Below are 17,537 nucleotides of genomic sequence, written 5' to 3'. Positions count from 1 at the left end.
ACCTCTCCTTTCATTACGAACCGGGGGGGTGTTTGGATCAGGATGCCTAACACTCTCCCCCTTCCTTTGCACTGAACCCACATTACCCGGGGGCTATCCATGCAGCTACCTCCCTCACCTGGTTCAGAGGCTTGCCCTGGAAGGCTGACGTACCTGTACTCCACCTGGGTGAACTTTTTGCCACTTTTCTTCTTTTTAGCCTGGGGGTTTCGCTCAGGAAGCTCATTGCCAAAAGAGAGACCCTCCAGGCCTTCAGGGGATACCAGGTGTCTTATGAACGCCATTAGTTGCACCCCCGGGCCGCTGTCCTCGCCCTCTTCCCCAGAGGAGTCCAAGCTTGAAATAATAGTAGCTTGCCCGGCTGGAAGGTCACTGCATAGGGACTGCTGACTGTCCGCTGTCTGCAGTTCTCCAGCAGGGGTCTGCTCCATGTTGGACACTAGGTCCTTCATATCATCACAGACCCCAGCCAGAGCCAGCTGAGACCCTTGAAACCGGTCAAAATTCCCCAACTTCTCAGCAAAAGGACCTGCACCCCTGAAGATGGCCGCCCTCCTCTCAACCAGGATGAGGATCTCTCTTTTCAATTCCTGGATGGCCTGGTTGTATTGGGCCCTCCTTGACCCATGTGAATTGTTGGCCAGGGACCTGGCTGCCTTTAACTCCTCCTGGAGCCGTCTGATGGTGCCACCGGTCTCACGATACTCCTGGGTACTTGAAGCGAGCCTGGCAGCAAAGATGGTAACGTTCTCCCGAGGCCGCAGTGTCCCCCAGTCCTCGATAGGACTGGGGTCTCCCCCAGAAGTACCTGGCCTGGCTCCAGAAGGGCCTTTGCTGGAAGTCACAGCAGCCGAGGTCCTGGATGGCCACCTTGGGTGGTCTCCAGGAGGGGTGCAGGAGACACATCACCGCGTCTCCTGCTAGATCTCCTTAGCCCTTCCTGGGTAGCTGGTTGCAATACATCATCACCCTGCGCTGACTGACTCCGGAGAGTGGGGGTAGTGGTCCTCCCTCTAGCCATAGCCCAGGACCCCACTCCCCCCTGGGTAGGAGAGAGCAAAAGTCTCAGGCCCTGGAGGAGAAGGAGAGAAGACTGGAGCTGCAAGCACCTGCTCACAGTGACACCACAGATAACACAGTGATAACTCTAAGGACAGATAATGTAGTAGATGTGACCTGCAGTCCTATGTATCCTCACAGATAACACAGTGACAAATCTCTGAAGGACAGATAATGTGGTAGATGTGACCTGCAGTCCCATGTAACACCACAGATAACACAGTGATAACTCCAAGGACAGATAATGTAGTAGATGTATCCTCACAGATAACACAGTGATAACTCTCTGAAGGACAGATAATGTAGTAGATGTGACCTGCAGTCCTATGTAACACTCCAGATAACACAATGATAACTCTAAGGACAGGTAATGTAGTAGATGTGACCTGCAGTCCTATGTATCCTCACAGATAACACAGTGACAAATCTCTGAAGGACAGATAATGTGGTAGATGTGACCTGCAGTCCCATGTAACACCACAGATAACACAGTGATAACTCCAAGGACAGATAATGTAGTAGATGTATCCTCACAGATAACACAGTGATAACTCTCTGAAGGACAGATAATGTAGTAGATGTGACCTGCAGTCCTATGTAACACTCCAGATAACACAATGATAACTCTAAGGACAGGTAATGTAGTAGATGTGACCTGCAGTCCTATGTATCCTCACAGATAACACAGTGATAACTCTCTGAAGGACAGATAATGTAGTAGATGTGACCTGCAGTCCTATGTAACCCAACAGATAACACAGTGATAACTCTGAGGACAGATAATGTAGTAGATGTGACCTGCAGTCCTATGTATCCTCACAGATAACACAGTGTTAACTCGCAGAGGACAGATAATGTAGTAGATGTGACCTGCAGTGCCATGTAACACCACAGATAACACAATGATAACTCTAAGGACAGGTAATGTAGTAGATGTGACCTGCAGTCCCATGTAACCGCACAGATAACACAGTGATAACTCTAAGGACAGTTAATGTAGTAAATGTGACCTGCAGTACCATGTAACACCACAGATAACACAGTGATAACTCTCTGGAGGACAGATAATGTAGTAGATGTGCCCTGCAGTCTTATGTAACCTCACATATAAGACAGTGGATACCTCTCTGAGGACAGATAATGTAGTAGATGTGACCTGCAGTCCCATGTAACACCCCAGATAACACAGTAATAACTTTCTGGAGGACAGATAATGTAGTAGATGTGACCTGCAGTCCTATGTATCCTCACAGATAACACAGTGATAACTCTCTGAAGAACAGATAATGTAGTAGATGTGACCTGCAGTCCCATGTAACCGCACAGATAACACAGTGATAACTCTCTGAGGACAGATAATGTAGTAGATATGACCTGCAGTCCCATGTAACCGCACAGATAACACAGTGATAACTCTCTGATGACAGATAATGTAGTAGATGTTTCCTGTGCGATTGTTTTCAGTAATAGAAACCAAATAATCTTGTAGATATGATAAGTTTTAATGGCTAACAAAAATTCATGATGTTATAACGAGCTTTCTAACCCTTCAGGGTTCTTCCTCAGGCATAATGGAACAAATCTAAAAACGTATTTATATTAAAACACATACACATGATCACATGGGAAGGCAGGAACATGGTGAACTTAGTTAGCACTTAGATAAATACCAGAGACAGGATAAGAAGACACAGATGTTTTGTGATTAATAGCACTTAGAGAAATACCAAGGAGGGATGAGCATAACAGTAAATAATTAGTCCAGTGACAAAGAATGTGAAAGTTTTATGGTCTCTAAATTTATGTTAGGGGGTCAGAACCAAGCCAACGTACTAGCTCAGCTCTGGGTTTTTCATATCTCATAATCTCCACTGATATAAAAACCCCTCCAAGATTGATTCCATTTCTGATAGCATCTAAGGTGGTTATAAACTTATATTTCCAAATTCTTCTGTGATGTTGGGACTTAAAATTGCCTGTAAGTATAATAACTTTCAGAATTTCTATGTCATGTCCGTGACTAGAGAAGTGCTCCGCCGCAGGTAATTCTGTCTTCCTCTCTTTAATCGTGTGGGAAAGAGATCTCCTCCCGGCTTTCAATGTTTTTCCTGTTTCTCCAACATAAAGCCCCCCAACAGGACATCTACTGCACAGGATCAGGTACACAACATCGGACGTGGAACATGTGAATGTCCGGGGATCTTATAGTCCTGCTGTGTGTTGGGGATTCGTATCCTGTCCGCAGTCAGTACATGTCAGCAGGTCTTACAGCTCCTTACATTATAGGGATCAGTTCTTTTTTGTGTGTCGGAGGACAATGTACTCCTGATTATAGAGTTCCTCAGACTTTGAGGTTGCCTGTAACATAGAAGGGGAGGGTCCAGGAATATGGTTCTCAGGCGGTCATCCTTGTGTCGGGTATGATGGAGTTTCTTTGCAGTCTTACTTATTATCTCCAGCTGTAGATTGTAGGTCACTACTAGAAGTGCACAATCATTTTCTTCCTTCTCTGCATATTGGAGCAGTTGATTTCTGGGTATCCTGGTGGCTCTGGTGATTTGGTCATCAGTTGAGGTGGGATGATAGCCCTGATTTATAGATGTCCTTGTAAGATTGTATAAATGTTCCTCTCTGTCTGCTGGGTTGAAGCAGATCTGGTTGTATCTGATGGCCTGGCTGTAGATGATGGACCTTTTGATGTGCTTTAGATGGGAACTGTCCAATCTGAGGTATGTGGGCCGATCAAGCGGTTTTCCGGTAAAGGGATGTCTGTATTGAGTTGTTTGAAATTTTTATGGTGTCCAAAAAGTTACCGTAATTTCTGTATACAAGTAGCTTTATGTCAGGCTTATGGTGGGGTGAAATGCATTGAATCTCTCATGGAATTTTATTAGTTCTTGTTCAGAGTTGGTCCAGATGATTATGATGTCATCAATGTAGCGGACGTTTGCTGGGCCAAGAGGCCAGAAAGTCACTCTCCAGTTTTGCCATGAAAAGGTTGGCATATTGCGGTGCCATTTTACTGCCCATAGGAATATCTCTTTGTCAAAGGAGAAATAATTGTGTGTGAGGAAGAATCTCATGAGTTGTAACAGCAACCCCATTGGCCTCAAGATGCATCTGGCAGGCGGTCGGTCCATCTTCGTATAGGATGGTGGAATATAAGAATTTCACATCAATGGTGGCCAGGATGGCGCCATCGGAGAGGTATCATATCTACAAGATTACTTGGTTTCTGTTACTGAGAACCATCCCTCTTTGCTCTACTACAAACATGGTACTAAACTTTTTTTGTTTTACCTGCAGTCCTATGTAACACAATAGAAATACCTCTCTGAGGACAGATAATGTAGTAGATGTGACCGGCAGTCCTATGTAATCGCACAGGTAACACAGTGATAACTCTCTGGAGGACAGATAATGTAGTAGATGTGACCGGCAGTCCTATGTAACCCCACAGCAGTTGTCCGGTCATCCTGAGCCTTGTAGTGCTTGCCCTCGGTGTGCTCAGGGCCGGGCCGCTCAGGTGGGACGCACTGTTTACCCAGCAGCTGTGAGGGAGGGGCGCAGGTACAGGCTGTTCTGTACTGACAGGACGGGCAGGTCTGACTTCATTCCCGTGGCATTGTGGGTAGTTTGTTACTGCTCCCCTGTGCCGCTGCAGGTGATTACATGGGGCGCCTGCACACGGCTGACCAGTAGACTCTCCGCAGCACACAGGTAATGGGGCACCTGTACACATTGTGGGGTTAGAAGAGCCAGCTTGTACGCGGGGACTATGTAGGGGCTTGTAGGACTCCCTATAGCCCCAAGTGGTGCTAATCTGCTTCTTGGCATTTTAGATCATGGCGCTGAATGTGTAGCAGCTCTCCGTCCACCAACGGGCACAGCAGAGTGGTGACAGGACTGTCAGTTATTATTTGGCACTATATGATGGTAGTAGTATATGGCGGTGTGAAGTACTCTGAGTGCAGGGTTTGGCACTATATGGCAGCGTTACGTGGGCAACATACCGCAGGATAGTATCATGTAGGCACTATATGGCAGCGTTACGTGGGCAACATACCGCAGGATAGTATCATGTAGGCACTATATGGCAGCATTACGTGGGCAACATACCGTAGGATATTATCATGTAGGCACTATATGGCAGCGTTACGTGGGCAACATACCGTAGGATAGTATCATGGAGGCATTATATGGCAGTGTTACGTGGGCAACATACCATAGGATAGTATCATGTAGGCACTATATGGCAGCGTAATGTCGGCAATATACTGTAGGATAGTATCATGTAGGCACTATATGGCAATGTTACGTGGGCAATATACTGTATGATAGTATCATGTAGGCACTATATGGTACTGTTTTTAGAACTTTGCATGGTTGTATTATGTGGGACTGTATGGTGCAGTTATTTCGCCCTACATAATACTATGGCAGTATTATATAGGAAGTGTAAGATAGGGTTATTTGATCACTGTATGGTAATGTTTGGACAATTATATCGCAGTGTTATATAGGTAGAATATGGTATTTGGACACCACATGGTGGTATTCTACAAGCTGTGTACTGTTCTGTGTTGACTGACTGGCACAGCTATTGGTTCACAGCATTGCGAGACATTATTATGTTGCTGTTATTTGAGCAGTAGTTGTCCGTATGGACATGGTGAGGTTTTTTATTCATGTATTTGGCACTGTATAGCAGTATTATGTAGGTAGTGTATGGCAGTGTTTTTTGGACACAGTATGGTAGTTGGGCAAGTTATGAGCAGTGCCTGGTTTCCCCCAGACATAAGGCATAGCGGATTTGTGTGCATTTTTGCAGAATGAAAATTGCACATATTTGCACTCGCAACTGCATTTTTTACTGTCCTTTTTGCATGCGCAACTTGTGCGTTTCTTGTTGCACGATGCAATTTGCACATAAAATACACACTTGCAGAGGAACCCATTGAAATCGATGGACTCTATTTTCTGCGTATGCACAAATATGCCCGAGTAAATCCGGACTCAGAGGCCAAAAAGTTCCATTTTGGTGTTGTCAGAATAGAGAATCTTGTTTCCCACAGTCTGAGGGTCTTTTTGGTAACTCCAGGGGGCTTTCATGTGTCTTACTGAGGAGGCTTCTTTCTGGCCCCTCCGCCATAAAGCCCAGATTGGTGGAGGCTGCAGTGATGGTTGACCTTATGAAAGTTTCTCCCATCTGCACACAGGATATTTGGACCTCAGGCAGAGTAACCCCTGGGCTTTTGGTCACCTCTCTTACCAAGACCCTTCTCCCCCTTAGTCTGGGGGTCGTTGGCTCTAGGAAGAATCCTGGTTGTTCTTCCATGTAAGTATTATGGGGACCGCTGGGCTCTCAGGAACTTTCAGGGCAGCAGAGATGTGTTTGTAGCTTCCCCAGATCTGTTCCTCCACACAATTCTGTCTCTGAGCTCTACAGGCAGTTCTCTCCTCCTCCTTGGTTTTGGCTCTGATCTGCATTGTGAGCAGTGAGACCTTATATAGACAGGGGAGTCTTTTATGTCCAATCAGATGAATTTACCGAGGTGACTCCAATAAAGGTTTAGAAACATTTCAGAGATGATCAAGAGAAACGGGAGCCCCCGGAGCTAAATGTCACATGTCGTACCAAAGTGTGTGAATACTTATGTCAGGGCAAAATGGGAGTTTCTCATTTAAATAATAATAATCTTTATTTATATAGCGCCAACATATTCCGCAGCGCTTACAGAACAGGGGGAACAGAAACAAAATCCCAGTTACATGAAGTAATCAATTGATGGAGACAGTAGGGTTGAGGGGCTGCAACGAGCTTGCATACTACAAATAATGGGGTGATACAGAAGGTAAAGGGGCTGGAGATGTGCACGGTATAGCGAGGTGGAGAGTGCGGGATGCTATACACATAGAAAATGGTCAGGCCGTATAGTGGAGGAATCGGTATGACTGCAGGGGGCGGTTGATGGCGGCTAGCAGGGATTGCAGTCAGTAGGTCAGGGAGCATGTTATCAGGCAGAGTACAGAGGGGTTTGGTTTAGGGCAGTGATGGCGAACCTTTTAGAGACCGAGTGCCCAAACTGCAACCTAAAACCCACTTATTTATCACAAAGTGCCAACATGTCGAGGGCGGGGCTTATCACCACGTATGATTTTACCTCCATCGTTATAAAAAGGACAGAGATTTTAACTACTTTTTGGATGCGGAAATGCTGCAGAATTTGCCACGGAAATTTCCGCTGAGGACATTCCGCAGCATTTTTGCCAGCGGTAATAGTGACCCCCCACGGTGGCCCCAGCAGTAATAGTGACCCCCCACAGTGGCTCCATTGGTATTAGTGACCCCCACAGTAGCCCCAGCAGTAACAGTGACCTCCCCATGGCGGCCCCAGCGGTAACAGTGACCCCCCACAGTGGCCCCAGCAGTAATAGTGACTCCCCACAGCGGCCCCCAGTAGTAATAGTGACATCCCACAGCAGCCCCAGTAGTAAGAGTGACATCCCACAGCGGCCTCCAGTAGTAATAGTGGCATCCCACAGTGGTCCCCAGTAGTAATAGTGACATCCCACAGTGGCCCCTAGTAGTAATAGTGACATCTCACAATGGCCCTAGTAGTAATAGTGACATCCCACAGCGGCCCCAGTAGTAATAGTGGCCCCCCTCCTCCTCGTGGAAGCACTGCTGCTCCTCTGCTCGGCACTGCTAGCAGCGCTGATCCCAGGTGCACACTGGGACATCAGTGTGCTGCTGGACGCCTCCTCCACTTGCTCTCGCGGAACATAAGAGGAGATGTCAGGAAAGGGGGAGGAGGATCTCGGCGCACACTGTGACTTCAGCGCAGCTGAGTGAATATCGGTGAGCGGCCGACGGCGGCGCGTGTCAGCAGGGAGAGCTCTGCGTGCCGCCTCTGGCATGCATGCCATAGGTTTTGTCACCACTGGTTTAGGGGATATGGTATGCCTCCCTAAATAGGTGCATTTTTAGAGCACGCCTGAAGTTGTGCGAGTCGGGGATTGCCCAAATAGTTGTGGGTAGCGCATTCCAGAGGACTGGTGCTGCTCTGGAGAAGTCTTGGAGGCAGGAATGGGAGGTTTAGGTTAAAGGGGCGCTTAGTCTGGTTTCATTAGCGGAACAGAGCATGCGGACTGGGTGGTGAATTGAGATGAGGGGAGGCAATGTAGGATGGCGCAGTGCTGTGGAGAGCTGTATGTATGAGGGTAGTGAATGTGAATTCAATTCTGTATTTGATGGGCAGCCAGTGCAGTGACCGGCACAGGGTACTTTCTAAAGATGTCTCCTGTTATGTTGTCACTTTGTCATTATGGGGTACTGAGTGAAGAATGATGGCGGCACAAGGCCACAAGGTGTGGATTAGGATGTGGCATACTACCTTTTGGCCCGCAGTGCAGCATTATGAGGAATCTGGTGGTGACAGGTCTCCTTCAGCTGTCGCAGCCATGTGAGCTCCACCCTCTGGTCATATCCATCTGTCACAATGGCCAAAGTTCAAATTCCATTCTCTGTTCGAAAACAGTTTAATGGTTGTAGAACAAGGACGCGGTTGTCAGGGCCGCAGCTGTCATGGCACAGACACTCAGGTGGGTAGTTGTCTCAGGCCGATCTGATATAACCTGAAGTCACCGCTGAGGTGAGTCCCATCAAATCTGTTATCTGACAACATGTTCCCCAATAACCTGACAGATGTCTGACTCCATATGTATAAAGCCCATTCTTGTAACCTAAAAGTGAGAGTGATGATATCACTGCCGTCATCGATCACTTATATGTGGAGAGTGATGATGTCACTGCTGTCATGTATCACTTATATCTGTAGAGTGATGATGTCACTGCTGTCATCTATCAATTATATGTGGAGAGCGCTGTTACTGCTGTCATCTATTACATATATGTGAAGAGCGATGATATAAGTGATAGATGACAGCACTGACATGTGGAAAGCGATGATGTCACTGCTGTCATCTATCACATATATGTGGAGAGTGATGATGTCACTGCAGTCATCTATCACTTATATCTGTAGAGTGATGATGTCCCTGCTGTCATCTATCACTTATATGTGAAGAGCGCTGATGTCACTGCTGTCATCTATCACTTATATGTGAAGAGCACTGATGTCACTGCTGTCATCTATCACTTATATGTGAAGAGCGCTGATGTCACTGCTGTCATCTATCACATATGTGAAGAGCACTGATGTCACTGCTGTCATCTATCACTTATATGTGAAGAGCACTGATGTCACTGCTGTCATCTATCACTTATATGTGAAGAGCACTGATGTCACTGCTGTCATCTATCACTTATATGTGAAGAGCGCTGATGTCACTGCTGTCATCTATCACTTATATGTGAAGAGCGCTGATGTCACTGCTGTCATCTATCACTTATATGTGAAGAGCGCTGATGTCACTGCTGTCATCTATCACTTATATGTGAAGAGCGCTGATGTCACTGCTGTCATCTATCACTTATATGTGAAGAGCGCTGATGTCACTGCTGTCATCTATCACTTATATGTGGACAACGCTGATGTAACTGCTGTCATATATCACTTATATGTGAAGAGCGCTGATGTCACTGCTGTCATCTATCACATATGTGAAGAGCACTGATGTCACTGCTGTCATCTATCACTTATATGTGAAGAGCGCTGATGTCACTGCTGTCATCTATCACTTATATGTGAAGAGCGCTGATGTCACTGCTGTCATCTATCACTTATATGTGGACAACGCTGATGTCACTGCTGTCATGTGCCCCATCATTCAGAGAACACTGAACGGGCAAAAAAGGCAGGTTTTTTTTTGTGACAATTTTATAAATATTGCCCATGATGTCTGAAAGGGAGGAGTCAACCTCATAGCCACATCCTCTTTAACACAGACAACTCTGGTATTCCTTTGGACCTTGTTATGTTTCCTGCAAAGTCATTGGTCTATGGGTACAGAACTATACCCACGACCTGAATACAGATGACACATTATTGGCGCCTTGTGTTGGTATGCAGGCTGCTGCTTGCTCATGGCTGCCTCCAGGTGTCTGCTCTTATTGTAGACTATGGGTGTCAACCTACCTCATCATATATCCTGCGCTGGATGGTGTAGAGCAGGGAAAGGGTGGGGGGGGGGTCAAACTTTTTGTCCCTAGGGGCCACATCAGCATTATGGTTGCCGTTTATAAGGGCTCATATACACAGGTGTAGTTGCTTTCTCTATTACATGCATATTTTTATGCGTAATACAGACATGCATTTTTCACGTGTATTTTACGTGCGTGAAATAAAATGATTGCATGTTCTATTTTGGACTGAAATGCCCCATTAAATTCACATAAATACACAGTAAATACATGATCCCTGCATATTGACGTATGAAGACAGGAGACATCTATGGGACCATCTTGTGGTTTGTTTGTTTTTTGCGCATGTAAATAAGTCAGTGAATACTCAGATCAAAACAATGCAAAAAGGTCCAAATATGCAGTGAATGCGTACAGTTTCGGTCCGTGAAAACGCGGATCAAAATTCCATCCGCCGCTGTGAATGATGCCTAAATGTAACTACTTCTTACACCGCGGTGGCGCTCTCTGCACTATGATGGGGTTTCTCTCTTCCACCTCTTCAGCTCCGAGTGTCCTACCTGGGTGATGGCCGGGGTGCCATGTAGGGCTCGCAGAGGGGTGTGGAGGTGCGCCGGAGCTCAGAATCCAAGGTGGCACCCACTCTCTGTGCTGGCGCCACCCCTCTGCCAAGCAATGGCTGCGTCCTCCAGGGAATGTGGAGAGCCTGTCCTGCATCTGGACCTGATGGTGGGCCTGTAGAAGCCCACGCTGCACTGTAGAGGCCCCTTCTATGTCTGCAATGGTTCTGCAGGAATATTGGCCCCTGCGGACAGGAGGCTTCTTGTAGTTACCGCAGTTTAGATGGAGGTGCTGACATGTTCTTACCAGCTGACAGGAAGGAGTCAACGATTCATGCTGCTTGCGCAAAATTCTGACCTCCCATCAGCAACAGAAATCTGGATCCATCTGACCAGGAGATGTTTGTTCCGCTGCTCAGTGATACAAGTTTTCTGCTCTTTTGCTCGCTGGAGTCGCCTTTCTGTAGACACAATGGCGCTGGAACTGGTTGTCTGCTGTTATAGTCCATCCGTGCTAAGAAACGGCAAGTTCGGACACATTAGTTGGAGCTGCAGCGTTGTATTCGCCGACTGTGCAGTGCCTGTTGGTCAGGACAATTCCTGACATCCTCCTCTGACCCCTTTTCGTTATGAGATGTTTCCGTCCACAGGATCCCCTTTCACTGAAAGTTTTCCTCGATCACGCTATTTCCTGTATCCCCCCGCGATCGGCAGTGAGGCCCCAGCTAGTCTAGCACTGATGACCGGGCCTCGTTGGAAGTCGCTCTGATCGCTGGATATTTCCATCTAATGTGGATTCACACTGAAAGTGATCCACAGAAAACTTGTCATGTGATTTTATGCTGCACTCTGAGGTCATGGGGAGAATATCCATACAGAGAACCGCCAATCATGAGAGGGCCGGGGCTCTAATAAAGGGGTGGTCAGTGGAGATTTCCTATATATATATATATATATATATATATATATATATTTTGTATTTTTCTGACTATAAGGTCTCGTTCACATGGGTGTATGCGTACAAAGCTGCCAGCCCGTACACTCTGCCGCCAGAGATTACATACGGGCTACGATTAGCACTGCACAGGCCTGCGAATCACACATCAAGAATCAGCGCAGTGTGATTTTCTTTCAAATTCCCTGCTCTGTTCAGAACAGGGCCGCGTAGGATATGCAGAGGAATACATCATGCTGCGATTTATTTCTCCTGCGTATCGATACGCAGTGGCCACACGCCGGTGTGAATAGAAGAATGAAAGTCAATTGACTTTCATTGCCTCCATTCATTACGTATTACGCACAGGAAATACTCTGTGTAATACGGAATAATAATATTGGAAATACGCGTGCGTAATACACGTTGACAGTACGCCTGTGTGAATGCAGTTTTCAACAACATAAAATCTTGCTGAAAAGCATCTACACCTTATAATCCAAAGGCAGGGGGGTCTGATAGTTCCAGAGACTCCTGACCGCTGCCCCTCCTCGCTGCCCTACAGCAGATAACGCTAGAGATCACATAGCTCCCTGGGATGCAGGTGCTCCTCTGTACACACAGGGATGGGCAAAGGTCAATATGTCAGTTGCAGATATGAACATTCATGCAGCAGAGCTGTGTATGTATGCATGGAGCTGAACTGTTTATTTATGCATGCAGCAGAGCTTTGTAAGTATGCATGCAGCAGAGCTGTGTATGTATGCATGCAGCAGAGCTGTATATGTATGCATGCAGCAGAGCTGTATATGCAGCAGAGAAGACCAAAGTTAATGACGGGAGCCCCTCTACTTTGTTAGATCACCGGAGACTTTTAAATTAAATTAACATGAAATATTTTTCCCTGTTGTCTAAACCTGGGGTGCGTCTTATAGTCCGGAAAATCCACACAGTCTGGAACAATCGCTGCATTTACTGCAGCAGTCAGGACACTAGTAATACTTACACGGCCTTTCTTGCGCTCGGTCTCTGAATACACCAGGTGCCCTTTCCTGTGGACATCTGATGTGACTTGCCTGCGTTACTTGGTGGTGCTGCGACCAGTGTCTCCGGCTGCTCCAGTGTTCACCAGGCTGAGCCTAGAGCTCCCAGGGCCCTATGCGGTCCAGGCCACATACTGAACACTTTATATTTGTCAGTTCTTTTTAAAATCCTTGGCCCTACAAAGACATATAGTGGTCAGACATAGCATTGCAGGCATACAGAATACACAATAATATACAGGGCGCTATCATATCCCGTTCCCCTGAAAATAAGACCTACCCTGAAAATAAGCTCTAGCATGATTTTGGATGATTTTTGAGGATGCAGAATGCTTTTTCAGGATTTTTGAGGATTCCTAAACTGTTAGCCCTACTCCAAAACTAAGCCCTAGTTACAGTTAATTAAAAAAGTAAATTTAAATAGTGTCCAGGCAGCTATAAATGTATAAAAGTAAAATCTTTTGGGGCAAAAATTAATATAAGACACTGTCTTATTTTGGGGGAAACAGGGTACATACAGTGTATGGACGACACACCAGGGGAAGGAGAGATGTATGAACGGCAACATAAAAGTCTTACAGGGCCAGAATAACCAGAATTATGCTGCACTAGCCAATACTATAATGTAAAAGCTTACTCTATGCTAGGGGTCTATGTTGTGTTATAAGGGACTAGCCTATATCATAGAATCCCACAATGTGATAGGGGCCAATGCTATAATACAGAAGACTACACCATGCTATATTATAGTAGCCCACACCATGCTATCAGGGCCTATGCTATACTGTAGCAGACCGCAATATGCTATAGGGGCCTATGCTATATTATACCACACCATAACAATAGGGTTGGGACATCGAAAACCGATATATAGAAATATTGATATATCACTAATGCTTTGGCGATACTTTTCATCGATATTGTTATGTCCGATATATCGGTAACATCGATAGTTTAAGGCGATATAATATGGATTTTTGTAAAGCAGAAGCGTGTCTTGCGGTCCGGTGACCAGATCTCTCTTTACATTCTGCCCTTTCCTTTGTGTTGTACAGGATGTAGTTTTGCTCGCGGCACTAATGAACTTATAAACAAGTTGTAGAAACTTCTGGAAAGTGTGAGGTGACTCTGTGTCAACAATAAGGTTTGCTCCAAACGACTCTCAGAAGCAGTGGGGTCTTCGGCCCCTTGTCCACATGCGTTAGTTCATCTCGTTAGACGCAGACTGTGAATGCTTGTGTCTTACGTGATGGCTGTGGGCAATGCTTTCTAAATGAAAGCATTTCCACATGCAGATGGAGGGCTGCGCTGAACGCACGAAGGTCGCGTCCAGAAAAGGAGACGCGACATGTCTTGCGTTCAGAGTCTAACGCGAACGCAGTGCCCATAGAAAAGATAGGAGACCCATCTAACACAATTACAATTGCGTTTGCGTTACCAGGCCCTGCATTGTTTACAAGTTGCCATAGAGACCGTTGATCCCTTAGCGGCAATTTGAAATGCTGATTTTTCTTCTTTTCAGAAGGTTGTAGAGGAGACCTGGAACCTCAAAAAAAAAAACAAAGAACGTTAGATGAAACAACACCACAACTTAAAAAAAAAAAAAAAAAAAAAAATGCCACCTGGGGTCATTTAGGAAACAATCCTTTTAGAATATGTCACCCCTCCTCCAATTTGTACCAGCTTGGTAGAAGATATCTTTCTGTAGTTGCTACTTCAGTTCCTCCGGAAAGAATGTTTTCAAAAGCTGGTGTAATTATGTCTGCTCAAAGGAGCGTTTTGAGGGCTCAGTCACACGGGCGACGATCCGCCCGTGTTTCTGCCTGATTCTGACCGCTGCACTGCAGGTGCGGACGAATCTCCGCACCGCCGGCAGAAAGAACACATGGCCGGCAATGGAGCAGGTGATGCAGAGAGTCGTTTGCACGCGGTGCGGCCGTCTTATCCGGCAGAAACAGTGAGCCCTGAAGGAAAAGCATGCGAGCAAATTAATATTTCTTGGCTCATTAGATAACGATTATTGGGGCCAATGATAAAAAAACTTCTCTTCATATACCTAATTTTAATTATATGTTTCATCTGTAATTTTTTATTTTCGTTTGTGACTTTAACCCCTTAACGACTGCCCCATCGGGAAACTACGTCCTCAGTAAGTGGGCTTTAATCCTAGAGGACGTAGTTTTATGCATCCTCTTTGGAATAATGCCCACTTGCCTGAGGACGTGACAGCTCCATGCTGTCGGTGCCCGCAGGTAGCCGACAGCATGGAGCTGTCATCCCAGGATGCGGGCAGTCACCCGGATAATGGATAGTGCCGATCGCAATAAAGTAAATAAAACTGTCAAAAAAGTTAGTTATTCAGCTGCCCTGATGGATCGGATCCATCAGGGCAGCTGAAAATACTCACCCGGCTTGTCTGCGGTGTCCCCCGAAGATCGGGTCCTCCTGGACCCGCCGGCGGTCTTCTGCGTATGCGCGCCAGACGATGATGTCACGCGCATGCGCAGTAGCCCGGGAGCCCCTGGCAAATTTAAAATCTCCTGGCTCCCGGCTTCTGAAGGTAGCCGGGAGCCAGGAGGTGTTACCGGGGACCGCAGTGAGCAGTCCCTGGGCCCGCGATCGCCGCTATCCATTGGATAGCGGCAATCGCGAAAAAGTTAAAAAAAGTTTTAAAAAAGTGTCAGTTTCCCCTCCCCTCATGGATCGGATACATGAGGGGAGGTGAAATTACTTACCTCGGTCCTCCCCGATGTCCCGGGACCCGCGGTCCCCGTCTGCGCATGCGCGCCCGATGTCAATCCTCGGGCGCGTGCACAGAGGGGCTCGAGCCCTGGGAAATTTAAAATCTCTCTGCTCCTGGCTGCCATGTGTAGCAGGAGCAGAGGGATGTCACCAGGGACATGATCACTGTCATCCAATGGATGACAGTGATCATGTAAAGTAAAAAACTTTTTTAAAAAAGTGTAAAAAGTCAAAAAGTTTAAAAATCTTACGTCTCAGGGAGGATGAAATAACGTGCCTAAGGCCCGCATATTTATCCGCGGACCTTACCCCAGCTTCTGCGCACGCGCCAGTCGCCAATGTGCCGGACGCATGCGCAAAAGCTGTGGATTGCCAGGGTAATTTAAAATCTCCCTGCTCCTGGCTACAAAACTTAGCCGAGAGCCTGGAGATTTCATGGAGATCCACGGTGAGCGGTTCCTGGTCACGTGTTTGCCGTTATTCAATGGATAATGGCGATCACGTAAAAGTAAAAAAAAGGTGAAGGTTCATCTCCCCTCACCGATGCGATCGGTGAGAGGAGATGAAACTTTTTACCGGAGGCCTCCGTATTTGCACCCTGATGCGATCTTCTTCCGTGAACTTTCCCGGATTCTGCGCTTGCGACCGCCGGCAAAACACCGGACACATGTGCAGGAGTCGGGGAGCCCAGGAAATTTAAAATCTCCTTGCTTCCAGCGACCAAGCGTTGAGCGGTCCCCGGTCACGTGATAAAAAGGTAGCGATCTACCTTTGGCCGGTCTCACATGACCGGATAGGAATTACGGATTCCGCATGCGTCTTTTTTTAAGGTGTCAATTTTTATTCCGTACAAGTGGGCAATGGGGCCTGGAATTTATTCAGTTGTGCCCAGAAATCCAACGGGTGTTCCCTCCATTATAGGCCTTGCCATGTGTCCTATAAGTAGATTAGGGCCACAACGGGAATGTTTTTGAACACAGGACAAACGGGGGTATCCATTTTGGGGTGAACTTCTTCATTCTTATGTATACTGTACAAAAAAACCTGTTTTTAAATTGACAAAATTGCCAAAAAAATGAAAATTGTAATTTTTTCCTTCTGCTTTGCTTAGATTCATTCAAATACTGTAGGGTCAAAATACGCAGTACACCCCTAGATGAATTTGTTAAGGGGTCTAGTTTTTAAAATGGGGTCATTTGAGGGGGTTCTTTATCTTTTTAGATGCTCAATGGCTCTATTAGTGGGCAATGGGGGCTGGAATTTATTCCGTTGTACCCTGAAATCCAACGGGTGCTCCTTCCATTATAGGCCTAGCCATGTGTCCTTTAAGTAGATTATGGCTACTAGGGGTATGGTTCTAAACACAGGACAAACAGGGGTATCCATTTTGGGGTGAAAGTCTTCATTCCTATGTGTGCTGTACAAAAAAAAACAGTTTTTAAATTGATATGACTGCCAAAAAAGTGAAAATTGTAATTTTTTTCCTACTGCTTTGCTTAGATTTATTCAAAAATTGTAGGGTAAAAATACGCAGTACAACCCTAGATAAATTCGCTAAGGGGTCTAGTTTTCAAAATGTGATCATTTGTTGGGGTTCTGTGTCGTTCTGGCTGCTCAAGGGCTCTACAAGTGGGCTATGGGGCCTAAATCACCTTCATGCTAAATTTCAGTTCTGAAAGCCACCGACTACTCCTTACATTTTGGGCCCCTTTGTGCATCCAGACATAAGATTAGGGCCACAAAGGGTATGTCTCTGAACACGGGAGAAACAGGGGTATCCATTTTGGGGTGCAAGGCTTCATTCATGTGTGTGCTGTACAAAAAAAGCTGTTTTTAAAATGACAGAATTGACAAAAAACGAAAATCACAATTTTTTCCTTTTGCTTTGCTAAAATTCATTCAAAAACTGTGGGGTCAAAATAGGTAGTACACCCCTAGATAAATTCGTTAAGGGGTCTAGTTTTCAAAATGGGGTCATTTGTGGGGGTTCTCTATGGTTTTGGCCGCTCAAGAGCTCTACAAAAGTGCTATGGGAGCTAAAACGCCTTCAAGCAAAATTTATGTTCTGAAAGACACCGACTACTCCTTTCATT

At 46.1% G+C, this 17,537-nt stretch overlaps 1 protein-coding gene across 1 annotated transcript in view; it reads left to right on the top strand.

Moving 5' to 3' along the window:
* Window positions 1–4,668: 4,668 nt before the first annotated feature.
* NR1I3 (nuclear receptor subfamily 1 group I member 3) overlaps window positions 4,669–17,537 on the top strand; it is a 40,411-nt gene continuing 27,542 nt past the window's right edge. The window contains exon 1 of the mRNA XM_066608739.1: window positions 4,669–4,779. The gene's annotated coding sequence lies outside the window, so the exon portion shown is untranslated. The remainder of the gene's footprint in view (window positions 4,780–17,537) is intronic.

The sequence above is a fragment of the Eleutherodactylus coqui genome, chromosome 6 (assembly GCF_035609145.1).
Source record: "Eleutherodactylus coqui strain aEleCoq1 chromosome 6, aEleCoq1.hap1, whole genome shotgun sequence".
NCBI classification, from domain to species: domain Eukaryota; kingdom Metazoa; phylum Chordata; class Amphibia; order Anura; family Eleutherodactylidae; genus Eleutherodactylus; species Eleutherodactylus coqui.
This window is presented reverse-complemented; position numbering and strand designations above follow the sequence as displayed.